At 41.4% G+C, this 20,104-nt stretch overlaps 1 protein-coding gene and 1 pseudogene across 1 annotated transcript in view; one reads left to right on the top strand and one right to left on the bottom strand.

The window, feature by feature from the left end:
* Positions 1–20,104, top strand: part of Atf7ip2 (activating transcription factor 7 interacting protein 2) — a 63,628-nt gene that overhangs the window by 25,837 nt on the left and 17,687 nt on the right. The window lies entirely within an intron of this gene.
* Positions 13,328–18,234, bottom strand: LOC123453286 (annotated as a pseudogene).

Genomic DNA, 20,104 nt, shown 5'->3' with positions numbered 1-20,104 from the left:
GCTCAAGGACACCCTGAGACGACATAGTGAATTCCAAGTCAGCCTGGCCTTGAGTGAGACCCTACCTTGAAGAAAAAAAAACAAAAGAAAGAAAAAACATATATATATGCAGTTAATGGTGATTTTCTTAGACATTTATTTCCCTCATAACAGTTAAGTAGGTTCTACTTTATAGAATTCTTTCATATATTATTCCTGTAAGGTATTCCTCCCTCAACAAACATGTATCTTATTGTACACCCATGTGTGGATAGGAGAAATGAAACCTGTAGATGTTGCGACTTCTTACAGGTTGTACATAGCATCCTTGCAAGGGCCATGATCAAACCTGTATAATTCATTGTGTCTGGTGTGGACCAACTATCTGACTGTTTCTTTCAGGCTCTGAAGCAGAGCTCCTTTCATGGAGTACAAATTTTTAATTATGTTTATTAAAAATGTAAATGGAATGTAGCTTTGTAATTCCCTATATAATGTATATTTTAATTTCTAACATTTCTATATATTAAGTATAAGATATATGCTGGATGTGCTGGCGCAAGCCTCTCATCCCAGCATTCGGGAAGCAGAGGTAGGAGGATCACTGTGAATTTGAGGCCACCCTTAGACTACCTAGTGAATTCCAGGTCAGCCTGAGCTAGAGTGAGACCCTACCTCAAAAAAAAATAAAGATGTGTTATGCAAATTTTAATGTTTAGTTTTTTTTTTTAATAAAACTTACTGTACAAGAATATAAAGTATGTTTTTCCTGGCATGATGGCACATGCCATTAATCCCAGCACATCGGAGGCTAAGGCCGGAGGATTACTATGAGTTTCAGGGCAATTTGAGGCTACAGAGTGAGTTTCAGGTCAGTGTAGGCTGAAGTGAGACCCTACCTCAAAAAAAGAAAAAAGGGCTGGAGAGATGGCTTAGCGGTTAAGCGCTTGCCTGTGAAGCCTAAGGATCCCGGTTCGAGGCTCGATTCCCCAGGTCCCACGTTAGCCAGATGCACAAGAGGGCGCAAGCGTCTGGAGTTCGTTTGCAGTGGCTGGAGGCCCTGGCACGCCCATTCTCTCTCTTCTCTCCCTATCTGCCTCTTTCTCTCTCTGTCACTATCAAATAAATAAAAATAAACAAAAAAAAATTAAAAAAAGGAAAAAAGTGTATTTTACCCTTATAGCAAATCAGAAAAGGACCAAAGATATTTTTAGACAGTAGTAAATAAAATTGCTTTAAAATTTGAAAACTGGAATGTTTTTGTTTTTATTTTAAAATTCTAGGTTAAACATTTGATTCGACAGGAGCTCTGTAGGATAAGTTACAAGGTACTGGATGAAAAGCTGAATGAATTGAGTGAGCGTATTGGGAAGACACAGTGCAGGAATAAACATGAAGCAATAGCTTGTGAACTCTTTGTAAGTTGCTGCTTTCATTTGTTTTCTCTTCAGTCCTTTTAAAAACGAATGTGGAGCTGGGAATGGTGGTACATACACTTAATCCCAGCACTTGGGAGGCAGAGTAGGAGGAAAGCTGTGAGTTTGAGGCCAGAGACTACATAGTGAATCCCAGGAAAGCCTGGGCTAGAGTGAAACCCTGTCTTGAAAAAAACAAAAAAACACACACAAAAAAAATAAAAATGAATTTGTTTACAAGATATATGCACTCCTCTAATCCAGCACTTAGGAGACAGAGGTAGGAGGATCACTATGAGTTCAAGGTCAGCCTGAGACTACACAAAGTGAATTCCAAGTCAGCGTGGGCTAGAGTGAGACCCTACCTCAACTTCCCCACTCCCCAAAAGTGAAAGTCAGACAATATAGACCCAAAATTGATTCCTGGCTACAAGCTTAATTTAAGACTATGGCACCCGTGATAGAATTTACCAAATAAGATCAGCATCAGTGCTTGGGAAGTACTTCTAGAGCCGCAGTGTGTCCTGTTTGCATTAATTGACGTGATAATGTTTCTTTTTAAGATATAACCTTAAAATTAAAACATAACCATTAGAATTTACACAATCTGACAAGCTGCTTTGGGATTTTTTGCTTTACTTTTCTAGGGTCACTTGTTGATTGATTTTACCACTATCAGTTTTATTGCAGATACATTAAAAAGTTCCTCTTTTTATCTCCTCTTCTTCTTCCTGATTTTTCTGTGGTTTCTTCTTTGCTATATAGTACAGGCTGGTCTTGAACTTTCTTGCCTTAGCTGCCTCCCTAATGTTGAAACTATAGCTGTGCATCACCACAAGCCTCTTCCATGATTAAATATCGGCAAGTACATCTGCTTTGTATCTTTTACTTAGTTCATGGGCCCTCCATGTTTTGGGTTCTTTTTGTATCTATTTCTGTTTCTTTTGTGTTTATATGTATTTCAGTTGTGTATGTGTGTTCATGTCTGGAGGGGTGTTTTTATGTTTGTGTGTATATGCATGTGTGTGCATGAATGCGTTTCTTGTCACATGTCTTACTGCCGTCCACCACAGTGATCTCAGGAACTCCCTGTCTCTGCCTTCCCAGCACTGTGATTATAAATAGGCACATAACACCATGCCTGATGTAGCAGTTCCCTTCTCCTTGCTGGGACAAAACACTTGGCCAAGTTGGGCGTGGTGGCACACACCTTTAATCCCAGAGGTAGGAGGATCCCTGAGAGTTTGAGGCCACCCTGAGACTACATAGTGAATTCCAGGTCAGCCTGGGCTAGAGTGAGACCCTACTCAAAAAAAAAAAAAAAAAATCAAGACCTGGCCAAAAGTAGCTCATGAGAGGAAAGGAGCTATTTCAGTTTACAGTTTCAAGGTGATAATACTGCATAACGGGGGAAGCGCATCAGAGCTGGCTGGCAGCTGAGCAACACACCTTGTCATAGCAGGTAGCAGCAAGAGTGAGTTAGCTAGCACTGGCCAACTGGGTAAATAAACCTTAAGGTTTGCCTCCGGTAATATGCCTCCTCCTGCAAGACTTCCCCTCCCAAAATCTCCCTCAGCTGGAAGCCCTTGAAGCTGGGGGACGCTTTACACCTGATGTTGATGAGGCTCCTGGCGATCTAAACTTAGGCCTCATGCTCGCGGGGCAGTGCTTTGCCCTCTGAGCCATCTCCCTTCTTGAGTTTGCAGGTTAAAAAGAATCAAGAAAAGTGTTTCTATTGAGAGTACAATATGTAATACCCTTTACATTATATTATGTATTATATGTAATTCAAGATTGCAAGTATATATGTATAGCTTATAGGCACATACTCTGCCATTGTGTATAAAGATCTTAGCCTCTGCAGATTATGGTATTTATAGGACATAGACTGTTCCCCTGTGGAGAGCAAGGGATAACTGCATAGGAATTTCTCATTTATGGTAGTAAATGTCTGTGTTGGTTACCTTCTTGTTGCCTGCACAAGATACCTGACAAAAATCAGTGTCAGGAAAGGAGGGTTAATTTCAGCGTACTGTTCAGGTTCGTCACCATGGTGAGGAAGGCATGGTGGAGGGAGCTGAAGCAGCTGGCCTCCTTCGTCCACAGTGAAGAAGTAGAGAGCAATGAGTAGCGCTGCCCAGCTAGCTGGCTCCTTCTTGTAAGTTCAGAGCCCCAGCCCGTGCAATGTGGGTCTTCCTAATCAAGACCATCTCTCACGGGCAAGCCCGGAGGCTAACCTGATCTACATAATCCCTCACAGGTGATTTTAGGTACTGTCAAATTAACAATCAACTCAACCATCACAATGCCTAACTCTTACAAGGCTTTGGCAAGTGATTTTCCCCTCTACCTTTGTGTTTAACAAGTACTCTGATTTAGTGTTTACTTAGTTTTTCTTTCTTCCAGGTAAAAATAGGAAGACTTCAAAGACGTATGAAAGCAGTATTACCATCTGAGACAGATTGTTTGGAACCAAGCACATTATCCAGTAATACAGTTTGCAGGGTTGGTATAAACACAGAAAGTTTATTTTTTAATTTTTTTATTTATTTGCAAGCAGAGAGAGAGCAGGAGAGAGTATGGTCACACCAGGGCCTCTAGCCACTGCAGTTGAACTCCAGATATATGTACAACTTTGTGCACCTGACATTATGTGGGTACTACAGAATCAAACCCAGGTTGTTCAGCTTTGTAGGCAAGCGCCTTTAACCACTGAACCCCTTTAAAAAATTTTTTGAGGCAAGCCCAACAGAACTGGCCTTTTCCTTTTTGTATGTGAGAGAGAGAGAATATATTGGCATGCCAGTGTCTCCAGCCACTGTAATTGAACTCAGACATGTACACCTCCATGTGCGCATGTGCAGACTTATGTGATTGGGTCACTTTGTGCGTCTGGCTTATGTGGGACCTTTATCATTGAACATGGGTCCTTAGGCTTCATAATCAAGCACCTTAATTACTAAGCCATTTCTACAACCCACAAAATTATTTTCTAATTAATTCATGTTCATATGTCTGTCGGGGGGTCGTGTGTGTACCAAGGACTCATGCCACTGCAAACAAATGCCCAACCAGCTTTATGTGGGTAGCTATAGAGAATTGTACCCAGGCCACCAGGATTTGCAAGCAAAGTGCCTTAAATTACTGAGCCACCCTAGTCCAGGCTGACCTGGGTTTCACTCTAAAGCCCAGACTGGTCATGAACTCAAAGTGATCTCCTATCTCAGCCTCTGAAGTGTTGGGATTAAAGGCATGTACCTCCATGTCCATCTTAAAAGTTTTCATAGCCGGGCGTGGTAGCGCACGCCTTTAATCCCAGCACTTGGGAGGCAGAGGTAGGAGGATCGCCATGAGTTCAAGGCCACCCTGAGACTACAGAGTTAATTCCAGGTCAGCCTGGACCAGAGTGAGACCCTACCTCAAAAAAACAAAAAACAAAAACAAAAACAAAAAAAAAGTTTTCATTATCTGGCTGACTCATAAGTTGGTTTATATGAAGTGACTGTTTCCAGGCTAGAATAGAAAGCAATAAGGATAATAGACATAGAATGTTGCCCTGAATCTGTGTCTGGAGAATATAGGTTTAGGTCGGAAACTGCAACTTTTCTTGAGTAAAAGCAGTAAAGGAGCCAGGATGGCCTAAGCTCTGTTGGTAGCTTGCCTAACATGCCCGGTTTCCAGTAGCACGTAGAGCCTGCTGTGGTGGCGCATGCCTGTGATCCCAATACTTGGGAGTGGATGCAGGAGAAGCGGAGTTGAAGGTCACTCATTTGAAACCAGCCTGGTACAGTAAGGTAAAGTAGACACTAACAGAATAGAACAGAATAGGGTAGAGAGTGGATTGCTTCCTCATGATTTTATCATGAAAGGGATCAAACACATCAAGCTGAAAGAATTTTACAGCAAATTTGCCTATATTTAGGAAGGTTATTGTTCACTGATGCATTAGCCAGGCTAGTCTCACCTTAAGCTTCCAGAAAATTCTATTTCGGCCTCCCTTCTCCCAGGAGGTCCACTGACACTACAGGTGCTCACTACAATGTCAAGGTTTTTCTTTTTTCTTTTTTTGGTTTTTCTAGGTAGGGTCTCACTCTAGCCCAGGCTGACCTGGAATTCACTATGTAGTGTCAGGGTGGCCTTGAACTCACAGTGATCCTCTTACCTTTGCCTCCTGAGTGCTGGGCTTTAGGGTGCACACCACCACGGTCAGCTACCCAGGTGTTAAGCAAGTTCTGGGGTTCCAAACTCATAAACCTATGCTTGTATGCCAAGCACTTTATCCACCGTCCCATCCCCCAAGCCCACTTTTTTTTTTTTTTAACAGCTCATTAAGAAAGTAAGAGCCATTGGAGCTGGAGAGATGACTCAGCAGTAAGGCACTTGTCTGCAAAGCCTAAAATCTCAGGTTCAGTTCCTGGTAACCATGTAAATCCAGATGCACAAAGTGGCACATGCATCTGGAGTTCCTTTACAGCAGCTGGAGGCCCTGGCATAACCATTCTTTCTCTGTCTATGTGTGTCTGTCTGTCTCTCTCTGCTTGCAAATTAAAAAAAAAAAAAAAGAGAGAGAGAGCCCAGGCTGCAGAGATGGCTCAGCAATTAAGGCACTTACCTGCAAAGTCAAAGTAGCAAGGTTTAATTCATCAATACCCACATAAAGCCAGATGTACAAGGTGGCACATGCATCTGGACTTTGTTTGCAGTGGCTAGAGGCCATGGTGTGCCCATTCTCTCTTTCTCTCTGCTTGTTTCTCTCTTAAATAAATTATATGTGTATATAATTTTCCTTTTTATTGACAGCTTCCATACTTACAATAAACCATGATAATTCCTACCCCTCCCCAAATCTATACTCCATCATGTTATTCCTCTCTCCATTAGTCTCTCTTTTATTTTGATGTCATCATCTTTTCCCCCTACCGTGAGGGTCTTGTGAAGATAGTGCTAGGCGCTGTGAGGTCATCGATATCAAGGCCAGTTTCTTATCTGGATGATTGTATTGTAAGCAGTCCTACCCTTCCTTTGGCTCTTACATTCTTTCTGTCTTCTCTTCCACAGTGGACCCTGAGCCTTGGAGGGTGTGATAGAGATGTTTCAGTGCTGAACATTCATTCCTCTGTTGTGTCTTTTCAGCACTATGGTGCCTTTTGGGTCATCCCAGTGGTTACTACCATCTGAAATGAGAAGCTTCTCTAACCAAAAGTGAGAGTAACGTTAATATATGGGTATGAATATTAAGTAAAGTGCTTACAGGGCACTTTGGTGAGCACAATATATGCATTTAGCCAGACAAGAGCAGGCATTACATTTCTAGTGTTCATGACCTCCCCCACCGTAGGCTTTGATTAGGCTTTCAATGCCAGGCCTGTATTCCCTCCCATAGAACAGGCCTCCAGTCCAATTAGACAGCATTTAGTTTCCTCCATTACAGACATGCCACAATTGCATCTGTTTGGTCATTTGGCTTGTCTGGTCAGATTTGAGGCTTGCAGTGTCCACTATTTTCACAACTCATGGCTTCTGTCTCATAGGGCTGCCTGCGACATGGCCTTTTCCAGCTTTCTGTCAGCTGCTCTACCGGGAGGAAGTGTTAGCTCAGCCCCAGTTTGATGTCTCGGTGAGTTTGCAGCCCAGGCATGTGGAGTCTTCAGCAATAGGATCTTATCTATTCCTGGTGGGCAACCAAGAGACTGTAATGTTTTGGGGGCATCAGAGACCTCCCTGGCCAACAACTCACTGGAAAGTATCCCGTCCCTGGCACTGAAATTTTTCTAGTGAATAGTCTATGGCTGCTGGGTGTGCTATTATTCAAAAAAAAAAAAAAAAATAGGTTATCACATGGCTTATTCACAATATCCTGAATTTTGATGACCTCTCTTCCCATACTTGCTTTACTCAGTCTCTTCCCCTGACCTCGCTTAGGCCTTTCCCCCTGCAGTAATCCGTGTATCTACTTACATATATACAGAACATCCCCTGAAGTCTGTCCTTCTTCTCCCTCCCTTACAGCCCTTTTCTAGCTTACTGGCCTCTGCTACTGATTTTTATTCCAACTCACCCACAAGTGAACGTTTGTTAACTAGGCTCCACATATGAGAGAAACATGCAACCTTTGGCTTTCTGGGCCTGGGTTACCTCACTTAGTAAAGTCCTTTCCAGATCCATCCATTTCCCTGCAAATTTCATTTTGCTTTACCGCTGAATAGAACTCCGTTGTGTAAATGTATCACATCTTTATTATCCATTCACCATTAGGGGGACATCTAGGCTAGTTCCATTTCCTAGCTATTGTGAATAGAGCAGCAATAAACATTGTTATGCAAGTGTCTCTAAGGCAGTTAGAAGAGTACTTAGGATATATGCCTAAGAGTGCTATAGTTGGGTCATATGGTAAATCTCTTTTTAGCTATCTCAGGAACCTCTACACTGATTTCCACAATGGCCATACCAAACTACATTCCCAACAAGAGTGTAAAAGAGTTCATCTTTTTCTGCATTCTCGCCAACATTTACTGTAATTTGTTTTGTTGATGATAGCCATTCTGACATGAGTGAGATGGAATCTCAAAGTTGCTTTAATTTGCATTTCCCTGATGGCTAAGGATGTGGAACACTTTTTTAGATGTTTACATGCCATCTGTATTTCTTCTGATGAGAACTCTGTTTAGTTCCATAGCCCATTTTTTAATTGGGTTATTGGATTTCTTATTGTTTAGTCTTTTGAGTTCTTTGTATATTCTGGGTATTAATTCTCAGATATGTAACTGGCAAAGATTTTCTCCTATTCTGTAGGTTGTCTCTTTGCTGTATTCATAGTGTCCTCTGCTTTGTAATTTCATGAGATCCTAGTGGTTGATTAGTGGTTTTATTTCCTAAGCAATTGGAGTTATATTCAGAAAGTCATTGCCTATGCCAATATGTAGAAGGGTTTTCCCTACTTTTTCCTCTGGCAGTTTCAGAGCTTCAGGTCTGATATTAAGGTTCTTGATCCATTAGGACTTGATTCTGGTGCATGAACAGAGACAGTGATCTATTTTCATCCTTCTACGTATAGATATCCAGTTTTCCCAACACCACTTGTTGAAGAGGATGCCTTTTCTCCAATTAATTTTTTTGGTGTTTTCGTCAAATATTGGATGACTATAACTGCCTGGATTAACATCTGGGTCCTCTATTCTGTTCCATTGTACATGTCTGTCTTTATGCCAGTACCACGCTGTTTTTGTTATACTGTGGCTTATAATACAGCTTGAATTTTGGTATGGTGATACTTCCAGTCTTATTTTTGTTGTGAAAGTTGTTTTGCTTCTATTTGTGCTTCTAAATGGATTTTAGGATTTTTTTCCCCATTTCCATGAAGAATGCCATTTGGAATTTTAATGGGGATTGCATTAAATGTACAGATTGCTTTTGGTAAGATTGATATTTTCACAATATTAATTCTTCCAATCCAAGAACATGGGATGTTGTTCCATTTCCAAGTGTCTTCTGCAATTTCTCGCTTGAGTGTTTTAAAGTTTTCATTGTAGAGATCCTTCATTTCCTTGGTTAAGTTTATTCCAAGGTCCTTTTTTTTTTTTGAAGCAATTGTGAATGGGAGTGATTCCTGGATTTTATCCTCTGCATTTTTATTGTTAGTATATAGAAAATCTACTGTTTCTGCATATTTATTTTGTATCATGCTATTTTGCTAAATTTGTTTATCAGCTTAACAGTTTCTGATAGAGTCTTTAGGGTCCTTTATGTATAGAATCATATTAGAAACAAGGATAATTTAATCTCTTCCAATTTATATCCCTTTTATGTGTGCTTCTTGTCTTATTGCTATGGCTAAGACTTCCAGTGCTACATTAAATATGAGTGGTCTTGTTCCTGATTTTAGTGGAAAAATTTCAAGTTTTCCCCATTTAGTATTATGTTGGCTGTAGGTTTGTCATAAATAGCCTTTATTATGTTGATTTATGTTCCTTCTTTTCCCAGTGTCTGGAGGACTTTTACCATGAAGGGATGTTGGGTTTTTGTCAAATGCCTTTTCTGTATCTAATGAGAAGATGATGTAATTTTTTTGTCCTTCAGCCCATTTATGTAGTGTATTACATTTATCAATATGTGTATGTTGAAGCATCCCTGCATCTCTGGAATGATGCCTACTTGGTCGGGGTGAATGATCTTTTTAAAAAATATTTTTATTTATTTATTTGACAGAGAAAGAGGGAGAACAAGAGAATGGATGTGCCAGGGCCTCCAGCCACTGCATACAAACTCCAGATGGGTGCACTCCCTTTTGCATCTGACTAACATGGGTCTGGGGTCCTTTTGGCCTTGCAGGCAAGTGCCTTAACCAGTAAGCCATCCCTGTAGCTCTGAATGATCTTTTTGACATATTCTTGTATTTTTTGTTGAGATTTTTTTTTTTTTTTTTTTTTTTTTTGCATCTATGTTCTTGAGGGAGATTGATTGGTCTGTAATTTTCTTTTTCTGTTCTGTCTTTGTCTGGTTTTGGTATCAGTGTGATGCTGGCTTCGTAGGAGGTCAGTAGAATATCTTCCTTTTCTATTTTTTTTTAAAACTTTTAATTTTACTTTATTTGAGAGTGAGAGAGAGAGAGAGAAAGAGGCAGAGAGAGGAAAAATTTGAGAAGCAGTGGTGTTAGTTCTTCCATGTAGGTCTGGCAAAATTTGCCAGTGAATCCATCTGGGTCTGGACTTGTGTTTTTTTTTTTTTTTTTTTTGTTTTTGTTTTTCGAGGTAGGGTCTCACTGTAGCCCAGGATGTCCTGGAATTAACTATGTAGTCTTAGGGTGGCCATAAACCCTTAGCGATCCTCCTACCTCTGCCTCCCAAGTGCTGGGATTAAAGGCGTGCGCCACCATGGCTAGATGGGAGACTTTTTTATAACTGCTTGGATCTCTGTACTTGTAATAGGTCTATTTAAATGTTTTATTTCATCTTGATTTAATTTGGTATGTTATAAATCAAGGAAATATATTTCTTTCAGATTTTCAAATTTAAAGGCATATATATTCTTAAAGTATGTCCTTATAATTTTCTGAATTTCTTTGGTATCTGTTGTAATGATGCCTTTTTCATCTCTAATTGTATTAATTTTGTCTCTTCTGGTCGGATTTGCTAAGGATTTATCAATCTGTTTATCTTTTCAAAGACCCAGCTCTTTGCTTTCATCGATTCTTTGGATTGTCTTTTGTGTTTCTATTTCATTAATTTCTGCCCTAATCTTTATTATTTCTTCCTGTCTATTGATTTTTTGTTTGCCTTGTTCTTTTTTTTTTCCAAGGCCTTAAGGTAAAGCATTAAATTATTTACTTGTAAACTCTAATTTCTTAATGTAGGCACTTAAAGCTATAAATTTCCCTCGTAGGACTACCTTCACTGTGTCCTGAAGGTTTTGGTATGTTGTAGTCTCATCATCATTTGATTCTATGAATTTATTGATTTCTTTTTAGATTTCTTCAATGATCCATTCACCATTCAGTACTGTACTGTGTAGTCTCCCATGGGGGAATAGAACAGACTTTGAATAACAGGATACTCCTTGAGTGCTCAAGCCCCTTCAAAAGAGTATACATTCTTACTGTTGCCCCAGTGCAGGTCAGCTGACCCAATCTCAAAGGTTGTAATCTCATATAATTGCAACTGAACAGGCAGAAGTTTCAGCCCAAAGATTTCATTTCTGTGCCATATCCCTCTGCTTACACCAGTCCATTTCTGTGCAGGGCAGCCCTGCACAACTTGTCAGGACATGGCCATAAAAGCAAGCCTCTCTCACACGAACTTCTAGCCTAGTTCATCAAAGCTCTTTCTCACTGTCACAAGCCAAACCTCATAGTCCATAGTTCTTATTGCATTCAGGTCTTACAGCTCTGACTAGAATAGTCCATAAAGCTGTACTTAGCATTCAGAACACCTAAGTTTATGGGGATGCCTGAATCAAACCATCACATGACTTTTCTTTATCTCTCCTCACTAATGTTGGAGTCTATCCTGTCAGATATTAGGATAGCAACACCTGCTCGTTTGTTAGGCCCATTTGCTTGAAATACTGTTTTCCATCCTTTCACCCTAAGATAGTGTTTATCTTTTGTTGAAAGATGAGTCTCCTGGAGACAACAAACGGCAGTATCCTGCCTTTTAATCCAGTCTGCAAGCCTGTGTCTTTTGGTTGGGGCATTGAGGCCATTGATACTAAGAATTATTATTGGGCTGGAGAGATGGCTTAGTGGTTAAGGTGCATGCCTGCAAAGCCCAAGGACCCAGGTTCGATTCTCCAGGTCCCACGTAAGCCAGATGCAGATGGTAGCACATGCATCTGGAGTTCATTTGCAGTGGCTAGGGGCCCTGACATGCCCATTCTCTCTCCCCCTCCCTCTCCCTGCCCCCCTTCTTCCCTCTGTCTCTAATGAATAAATAAATAAAAATAAAATCTTTAAAAAAAGAATTATTATTAAAAGGCATGTATTCTCACATTTTTCTTGTTTTGTAGTGCTTCCTGTTTTCCCTTTATTCTCTTGTTTTAACTATTATTTGAGTATGGTTCATTTTTTCCTATTTTCTCATGTGTGTGCTTTGCTTTCTCTTCAGCATGAAGGATTCCTTCAAGTATTGTCTGTAGAGCTGGCTTAGTTGTCTTAAATTCCTTTAGTCTGTTTTTGTTGTGGAATGTCCTAATTTCTCCATCAATATTGATAGATAGCTTTGCATGATAAAGTAATCTTGGTTGACAGCTGTTATCTTTCAGAACTTAGAATACATCATTCCAAACCCTTCTGGCTTTTAAAGTTCGTATTGAATAATCTGCTGTTATCCTGGTGGACTTGCCTTTATAGGTGACTTGCTTTTTCTCTCTGACTGCTTTCAATATATTTTCTTTAGCCGGGCGTGGTGGCGCACGCCTTTAATCCCAGCACTCCCAGCACTCGGGAGGCAGAGGTAGGAGGATTGCCATGAGTTCAAGGCCACCCTGAGAGTACAGAGTTAATTCCAGGTCAGCCTGGACCAGAGTGAGACCCTACCTCGAAAAACCAAAAAAAAAAAAAATATATATATATATATATATACACATATATATATATATATATATATATATATATATATATGTGTATATATATATATATATATACCTCGAAAAACCAAAAAAAAATATATATATATATATATACACATATATATATATATATATATATGTGTATATATATATATATATATTTTTTTCCTTTGGTTTGTGTGTTTAGTAGTTTAATTATAACATGACAAGGAGAGGTTCTTTCCAGGTTTTGTCTGTTTGGTGTTCTAACAGCTTCCTATATCTGCATTTGCATTTGTTTCCCAATTTGGGGATAATTTTCTTCTATGATTTTGTTGAAAACACCTACTATGCCTTTGGAGTGAAAGTCTTTTCCTCCTACTATAACCTGAATTCCTGTGTTTGATCTTTTCATAGTGTCCCATTCCCATTCATATCTTCCTATTAGCTTGTCTTTCTCTTTGTTGGACTGTATTAGATCTGGCACCTGGTCTTCTAGTTTAGGTATTCTGTTCTCTCCTTCATCCATTCTACAAGTGAGACTTTCCATAGAGTTTTTTTTTTTAATCTTCATACTTGTTTTATTTATAAGACTCTATCAATGGAGAACTTGTGTCCAACAATAGTAAACAGGCATACCATAAGTGACATTCTGTAGAAGCAAAAAAGATGGCTGCAACAAAAGCAACTAGAAACTTGTATCACACGTTCTATACAAACAGCCCGTTCTGAACAGCAGAATGAAATTAAATGCTGACTAAATGCTTTCCAAAGTTTGTGTACCTGTGTGGTAATTGCAGTCTCCACACTAAAAAGAAACAATAACACAGACCATAGTATTTTAATGAATTATAGCACATTTAACACTGCCATCCATCCACAAGGTTCTTGAGTCAGATTGGCAATTGAAATTTCACATCCACATGGGCTTGCTTAGCTAAGGTCACTATTTTGGACAGCTTTACAACCATCTTAGCAGCTTCATCCAAGTCGTCACAAGCAAGAATTTTAAGTCCACTGTCTGCTATTAGTGCCTTCACATCATCAACTCTTGTACCTTGTAACCTTACCACAACAGGTATTTTAATTTCCAAATCGTTTACTGCCATGACTATGTCCCGTGCAATGACATCACATCTCATGATTCCTCCAAAAGTGTTGACCAGAATAGCCAGTACCTTTTTATCTGAAGTGGTAAGTTTAAATGCTTCTGTTACTTGATGGACTGTGGCACCACCACCAACATCAAGAAAGTTGACTGGAGTTCCTCCATGAAGTTTTGTATCCATTGTGGCCGTAGCCAAACCAGCACCATTTACCAGACAGCCTATGTTTCCATCAAGGCCACTGTAGTTGAGGTTTGCATTAGCTGCTGCTTTGACCCTTTTGTCTTCCTGGGTCCAGTCCTGAAGAGCAAACATTTTTCTTCTGGCAAAAGGCTGAGTTTGAATCAAAATTGATCTTTGCGTCCATTCACAGCACATCGCCATCCGAATCTTCTACCATTAGATTTATTTCTACCATGGTTGCATCATATTTCAGAAAAAGGTTATAAAGCTTCATCATGTTTTCTGCTGCAGAATCCACAACAGAAGATGGAAATCCCATTTTCTGTGCAAGTGAGACAGCTTGTTCCTTTTTGATGCCTTCCATGATATCAACAGGTCTTTAACTATGGCTTCAGGGTTTTCAGCAGCAACATCTTCAGTGTTAACACCACCTTGTGCACTTCCTATTAACACAGGACCTTGAAATGACCTTTCCATTGTTAATGCAAAGTAGTATTCTCTCCTGGCATATTTTCGCTCACAGATCAAAACTTGATTGCATATTCTTCTGCCCTTTGATCCCGTTTGCTTGGTAACCATTTTTTTCCCAATTATCTGTGAGGAAATAGCTTTTGCTTCTTCAGGAGAGAAAACTATCTTCACTGTTCCTTTGAGGCCACTTTCAAATGTTCCTTTTCCTCTGCCTCCAGCTAAAACCTGAGCTTTAATCACAACATCCTTTGGACCTGGGCGGCAGAACGCCGTGCGCAGAACGGGGCTGATGGCTCCTCAGGACCACCGCGGCCAGCTGCAGAACACGGAGGCTGCCATGGCTGTGTGACCTCCCTAGAGTTTTTTAATTGACTTACTGTGCTTTTCTGTGCTAGTATTTCTGCCCAATCTTTCTTCTGTATTTCTATTTCCTTACTCATGTTTTATAATGTGGTGGTTTGATTCAGGTGTCCCCCATAAACTCAGGTGTTCTCAATGCTAGGTTCCCAGCTGATGGAGATTTGGGAATTAACACCTCCTGGAGGCAGTGGATTGTTGGGGAGAGGGTGCTGGTGAGTATTATAGCCAGTGTCCCCGTGATAGTGTTTGGCACACTCTCTTGTGGCTATTTTCTTTATTATTATTATTTTTATTAAGATTTTCCATGATTATAAAAAAATCCCATGGTAATACCCTCCCTCCCCCCCCCCACCTTTTCCCTTTGAAACTCCATTCTCCATCATATCCCCTCCCCATCTCAATCAATCTCTCTTTTATTTTGATGTCATGATCTTTTCCTCCTCTTATGATGGTCTTGTGTAGGTAGTGTCAGGCACTATGAGGTCATGGATATCCAGGCCATTTTGTATCTGGAGGAGCATGTTGTAAGGAGTCCTACCCTTCCTTTGGCTCTTACATTCTTTCCGCCACCTCTTCCACATTAGACCCTGAGCCTTGGAAGGTGTGATCGAGATGGTACTCAGTACTCCAGTCACTTCTTTCCAGGACTACGATACCTTCTGAGTCATCCCAAGGTTACTGCCACCTTAAAAGAGAAGGTTCTCTACCCAAAGTGAGAGTAGCATCAATATAAGGGTATGGATATTAAGAGAAGTGCTTACTGGGCGGTTTGATAAGCATAGTATATACATTTTTCCAGACATCAGCAGATGTTACACCCCCAGGGCTCATGACTAGCCCTGTTTTAAGTTTTCAGTGTCAGGGATGTATTCCCCCCATGGAGCAGGCCTCCAGTCCAATTGGAGGGCAGTTGGTTTCCACCATGACAGATGTGCCACTATTGCACCTGTTGGCTCATTTGGCCTGGCTGGCCAAATATAAGGCTTGCAGTGTCCACTGTTGAGTATCTTCACTGGTGGTATCTCTTTCTCCAATTGAACTACATGTAGAATGGCTTCTTTCAGCTTTCTGTCAGCTCCTGTTGCTATTTTCAACCTTAGGTTGGCCAGGGGGAAATGTCCACCCTCTTATCATGTCATCATTTTCCCTGCCATCATTGAGCTTCCTACTTGAGCCTGTAAGCCAAAATAAACCTCTTTTTTCCCACAAGCTGCTCTCAGTTGGGTGATTTCTACCAGCAATGTGAACCTGACTGCAACAGTAAAGTGGTACCGAGGAATGGGATTGCCCCTGCTAGAAACCTGACTGTGGCTTTGGCCTTTTGGAGCTGATTTTCAAGAGGAATGTGGAAGGATTTGAAACTTTGGCCTAAGAGACACCTTGCAATGCTGTAAGTACAGCTTGATGGACTATTCTGGTCAGAGTTGAAAGACCTGAATGCAGTAAGAACTATGGACTGTGACGTTTGGCTTATGAGGACGAGAAAGAGCTTTGCCTGGACTGGACTAGCAATTTGTGTGAGAAGCTTGCTGTTATGCCCATGTCCTGAGAAGCTGTGCAGGGTTGCTTTGCATAGAAATGGACTGATGTGAGCAGAGGGTTATGGCACAGAAATAAATGTTTAGGCTGAAACTGCTGCCTGTTCAGCTGCAGTTGAGAGATTACAGTTTTTGAGATTGGGCCTGCTGGCCTGCAATGGGGCAACAGTAAGAATGTAGACTCTTTTGAAGGGGCTTGAGTGCTCAAGGAGTATCCTGTCCTTCAAAGTCTGCTTTATTTTCCCCTAGATTAATAAATTGGCACTCTACCTGGTATGGTGGAGTATAAGAAATGCAGGAAAGCAAGGGCCATTGAATTTGCAACATGGTCTTGTGTTTTGGAAATGGCCATGGGCAGTGTGAAGCAGGTTTGCCTGCATGGAGACCCGATGGAGCCGTGAGGATGAACCATGGATTGCAGTGGAGACCCAGTAGAGATGTCAGGACCACGAGATGGCTGCTGAGGAAAGCTGCCTGGCCCTGGATGAAGTTTTCCAGGACTTTGAGTAGCCTAGCTGGAGGGGTAGAATTGGAACACCAGAAACTTGTTACTGGTAAGAATTATTGGACTTGGAAACTTGTCACTGGCTAGAGTTGTTGGACTTGGAGCTGTAGCTGTTTGTTTCTGTAGAGTTTGGTGTTTGCCCTGTTTAAATCATGTATTGCTTGACTATTTCTTTACTATGCCCAATGCCATCTTTTGCAGTATGAATGTTTATTCTGTGCCATTATGGTTTGGGGGGGGGATTTTTTGGTATTTTTTGATATTTTGGCTCAGTTAAATGATCCTGGACTATGGGCATGCATGAACATCATTGGAATTGATAAAAACTATGGGGACTTTTAAAGTTGGATGAATGCATTAAATTTTACATTATGTATGGTTATCAGCTTATGGGGGTGGGCAGTGGTGGAATGTGGTAGTTTTGATTCAGGTGTCCATAAACTTAGGTGTTCTGAATGCTAGGTTCCCATCTGATGGAGATTTGGGAAATTCTGCCTCCTGGAGGGAGTGTATTGTTGGGGGCGGACTTATGGGTGTTATAGCCAGTTTCCCCATGCCAGTGTTTGGCACACTCTCCTGTTGCTATTGTCCACTTTATGTTGGCCAGGGGATGATGTCCACCCTCTGCTCATGTCATCATTTTCCCTGCCATCATGGAGCTTCCTGCTTGAGGCTGTAAGCCAAAACAAACTTCTTTTTTCCCCCCTGACAAGCTGCTCTTGGTTTGGTTATTTCAGCAAGTTCAGCATTGTGAACTTGGTTGTAACTTATTAAGCTGGTTTATTGTTTTCTTAGGATTCCTTCAGGAGTTTGTTTTTATCTTTAATTCTTTTGTTTTCTTCTTTGATTTCTTTGAGTATAGCTAAAAAAAATTTTTTTTTTGAAATCTTGTCAGGCATTTCATCTGAAAGAGACCTCATTGGGGGTCATTTCTTTTGGATTTATAATTTTTGGTGGGATTGTATTGTCTTAATTCTTTGTGTTTCTTGTATCATAATGTAGTGATTTTCGCATCCTGAGTTGATTTGTTGCTTGGGTTTTCTAGTTACCTGCAGTGCTCTTAGACATGGAAATCCACGTTTATATATCTTCAGGGTAGGAGTTTATGGCGTCAAGTATAGCTCTTGTACTCCACTCCAACCACGGCAGTAACCCTGGGTGTCGAGTCTGCCAGCTATTCAAGGATTCTAATGGGCTGGGTGGTGAGTTTACTGGCAAAGTCAGCTGAGCAGTATACACATAACCTGCCCTGACATGGAAAGGGATTAGTACTTCCGGTGCAGGCCTATGTACCTGCTTTGTTGTCATTCAGCCACGTTACCCTTTGGGGTGGCTTCCAATCTCATCAATGCTGAGTGCCCACCTCGATTCATCCGTGTTGTGCTGTGGCTCTGGAGCTCTGGCCAGCTGTGCTGGGTGCCCTGCTGCCAGTCAGTGCATTGGTTCTCCAGAGGTTCGGGGGTCTGCGGCTGGGGGATGGGGCAGTGTAGAAAGCCTGGAGTTGTATTGGAACTGCTCAGCTGGTCCCACCTGTACCATGTTTTGTGTATACGTGTGTGGGTGCATGTTCAGGTGTGTGAGTACAAGTGTTAACATACCATGTGGAGGTCAGAGGACAGTGTGTGGCTGGTCCTCATTGCTCCAACTCATTTGAGGCAGGGCTTTTCTTCCTTTCCCCCTCCTCTGCCCCCTCCCCGCTCAGCCGTGCTGTGTTGTGCTCACCGTGAGCTTGTGGGGAAGTGCCTTGTTTCTTCCTCTCATCTTGCCTTTAGTGCACTAGGATTAAACAGAGTCCCCTTGAGCTGTTCTGTACTTGTGGTAGGTTGGATAATTGCTTCCTCTACCCAGGGATGTCTGTGGTCTAATTCCCAGGTCCTATGAGAATGTTATGTATACTAAAGACCATATGATAAAAGGGGTTGCATGAGTAATACCTTGAAATAAGGTGGTCATGCTGGATTGTGTGGGTGGACTCATGTAGTTCTTACAAAAGAGGCAAGAAGAACAAAGTGGAAGAAGGAGATGGTCAAGGAAGCAGAGGCTGAGGTGACATGCTTTGAAGATTAAGAAAGAGGCCTCATGCCAAGGAACTCAGGCAGTCCTCTAAAATCTAGACAAGCCGCAAAAGAAATATGCTTTGACCTTAATGATGCCCATTCAAACTCCTGGCCATCTAAGTTGAGATACATTTCTGGATTTTTCTTTTTTTATCTATTGGTGGTGGTGGTAGTGGTTTTCTCATGGAGGGTCTCACTGTACATTCTAGGCTGGCTCCAAAGTCATGTGATCCTCCTGCCTTGAGCCTTCCAAGTGCTGGAATAGCCAGCTTACATTTCTATGTTAAGCTCCTCATTCTGTATTAATTTGCCAAGGTAGTCTCAGGAAGCTGGTGTAGAATTTAGCACCAGGAAATCTGGGCTACTGTTGAAATGAATACCAGGTTGTTATTATTATTATTATTATTTTTTTTTTTGATGTGGAGTCCCACTCACTGTATCTAGCCCAGACTGATCTGGAATTCACTCCATAACCACAGACTGGCCTCCAACACACTGTAATCTTCCTATCTCAGCCTTTTGAGTGGAGGGATTAAAAATGTGAGCAAAGGGGGCTAGAGGGATGGTTTTAGCTCTTAAGGTATTTTCCTGAAAAGCCAAAGGACCCAGGTTCGATTCCCCAGGACTCATGTTAGCCAGATGCACAAGGGGGTACATGTGTCTGGAGTTTGTTTGCAGTGGCTGGAGGCCCTGGCGTGCCCATTCATTCTCCCTCTCTCCCTTTTTCTCTGTCAGATAAATAAATAAATTGAGCAAAGGGCTGAAGAGATGGCTTAGTGGTTAAGGAGTTTGCCTGCAAAGCTAAAGAATAATGGTTTGACTCTCTAGGACCCACATAAGCCAGATGCACAAGGGGTTGCAAGCAGTGGCTAGAGGCCCTGGCGTGCCCATCCTCTCTCTCTCTCTCTCTCCTCTTTCAAATAGATAAGTAAATATATTTTTAAATGTGAGCAAAGGCCTGGAGAGATGGTTTAGCAGTTAAGGTGCTTACCTGTGAAGCCTAAGGACTCATGTTTGACTCTCCAGGTCCCACACAAGCCAGATGCAAGCACGCAAGGTTGCCTATGCACACAAGGGGTCACACACATCTGGAGATGCAGTGGCTGGAAGCCAATTAATTCACCCCCCCACCCCACATTAAAAAAGGCCAGTCTGTTGGGCTTGCCTTAAAAGAAAACAATGTGAGCCAACACACCTAGCTTTTAAAAACAGAGTCTTGGTAGAGTATGTTTCAAGCTGCCTGTAAGGGCTCAGAACGAAGAAGCATAGCAGAGGCACTTAACCTCAGGGGCATGTGACCCTCAAGCAGACTGTTTCTCCTAAAACAAACATCAACAGCACTGTTGGTGAGGACTCAAGGACACAAGGGACTTGTACTAGAAATTGGAGTTGGCACTGTTGTCATTGCAGTGTTGGGGAGATTAGCTGCATAGTTCACCAAAGTTGCTAC

Source organism: Jaculus jaculus, chromosome 11 (genome assembly GCF_020740685.1).
Source record: "Jaculus jaculus isolate mJacJac1 chromosome 11, mJacJac1.mat.Y.cur, whole genome shotgun sequence".
Taxonomy (NCBI): Eukaryota; Metazoa; Chordata; class Mammalia; order Rodentia; family Dipodidae; genus Jaculus; species Jaculus jaculus.
This window is presented reverse-complemented; position numbering and strand designations above follow the sequence as displayed.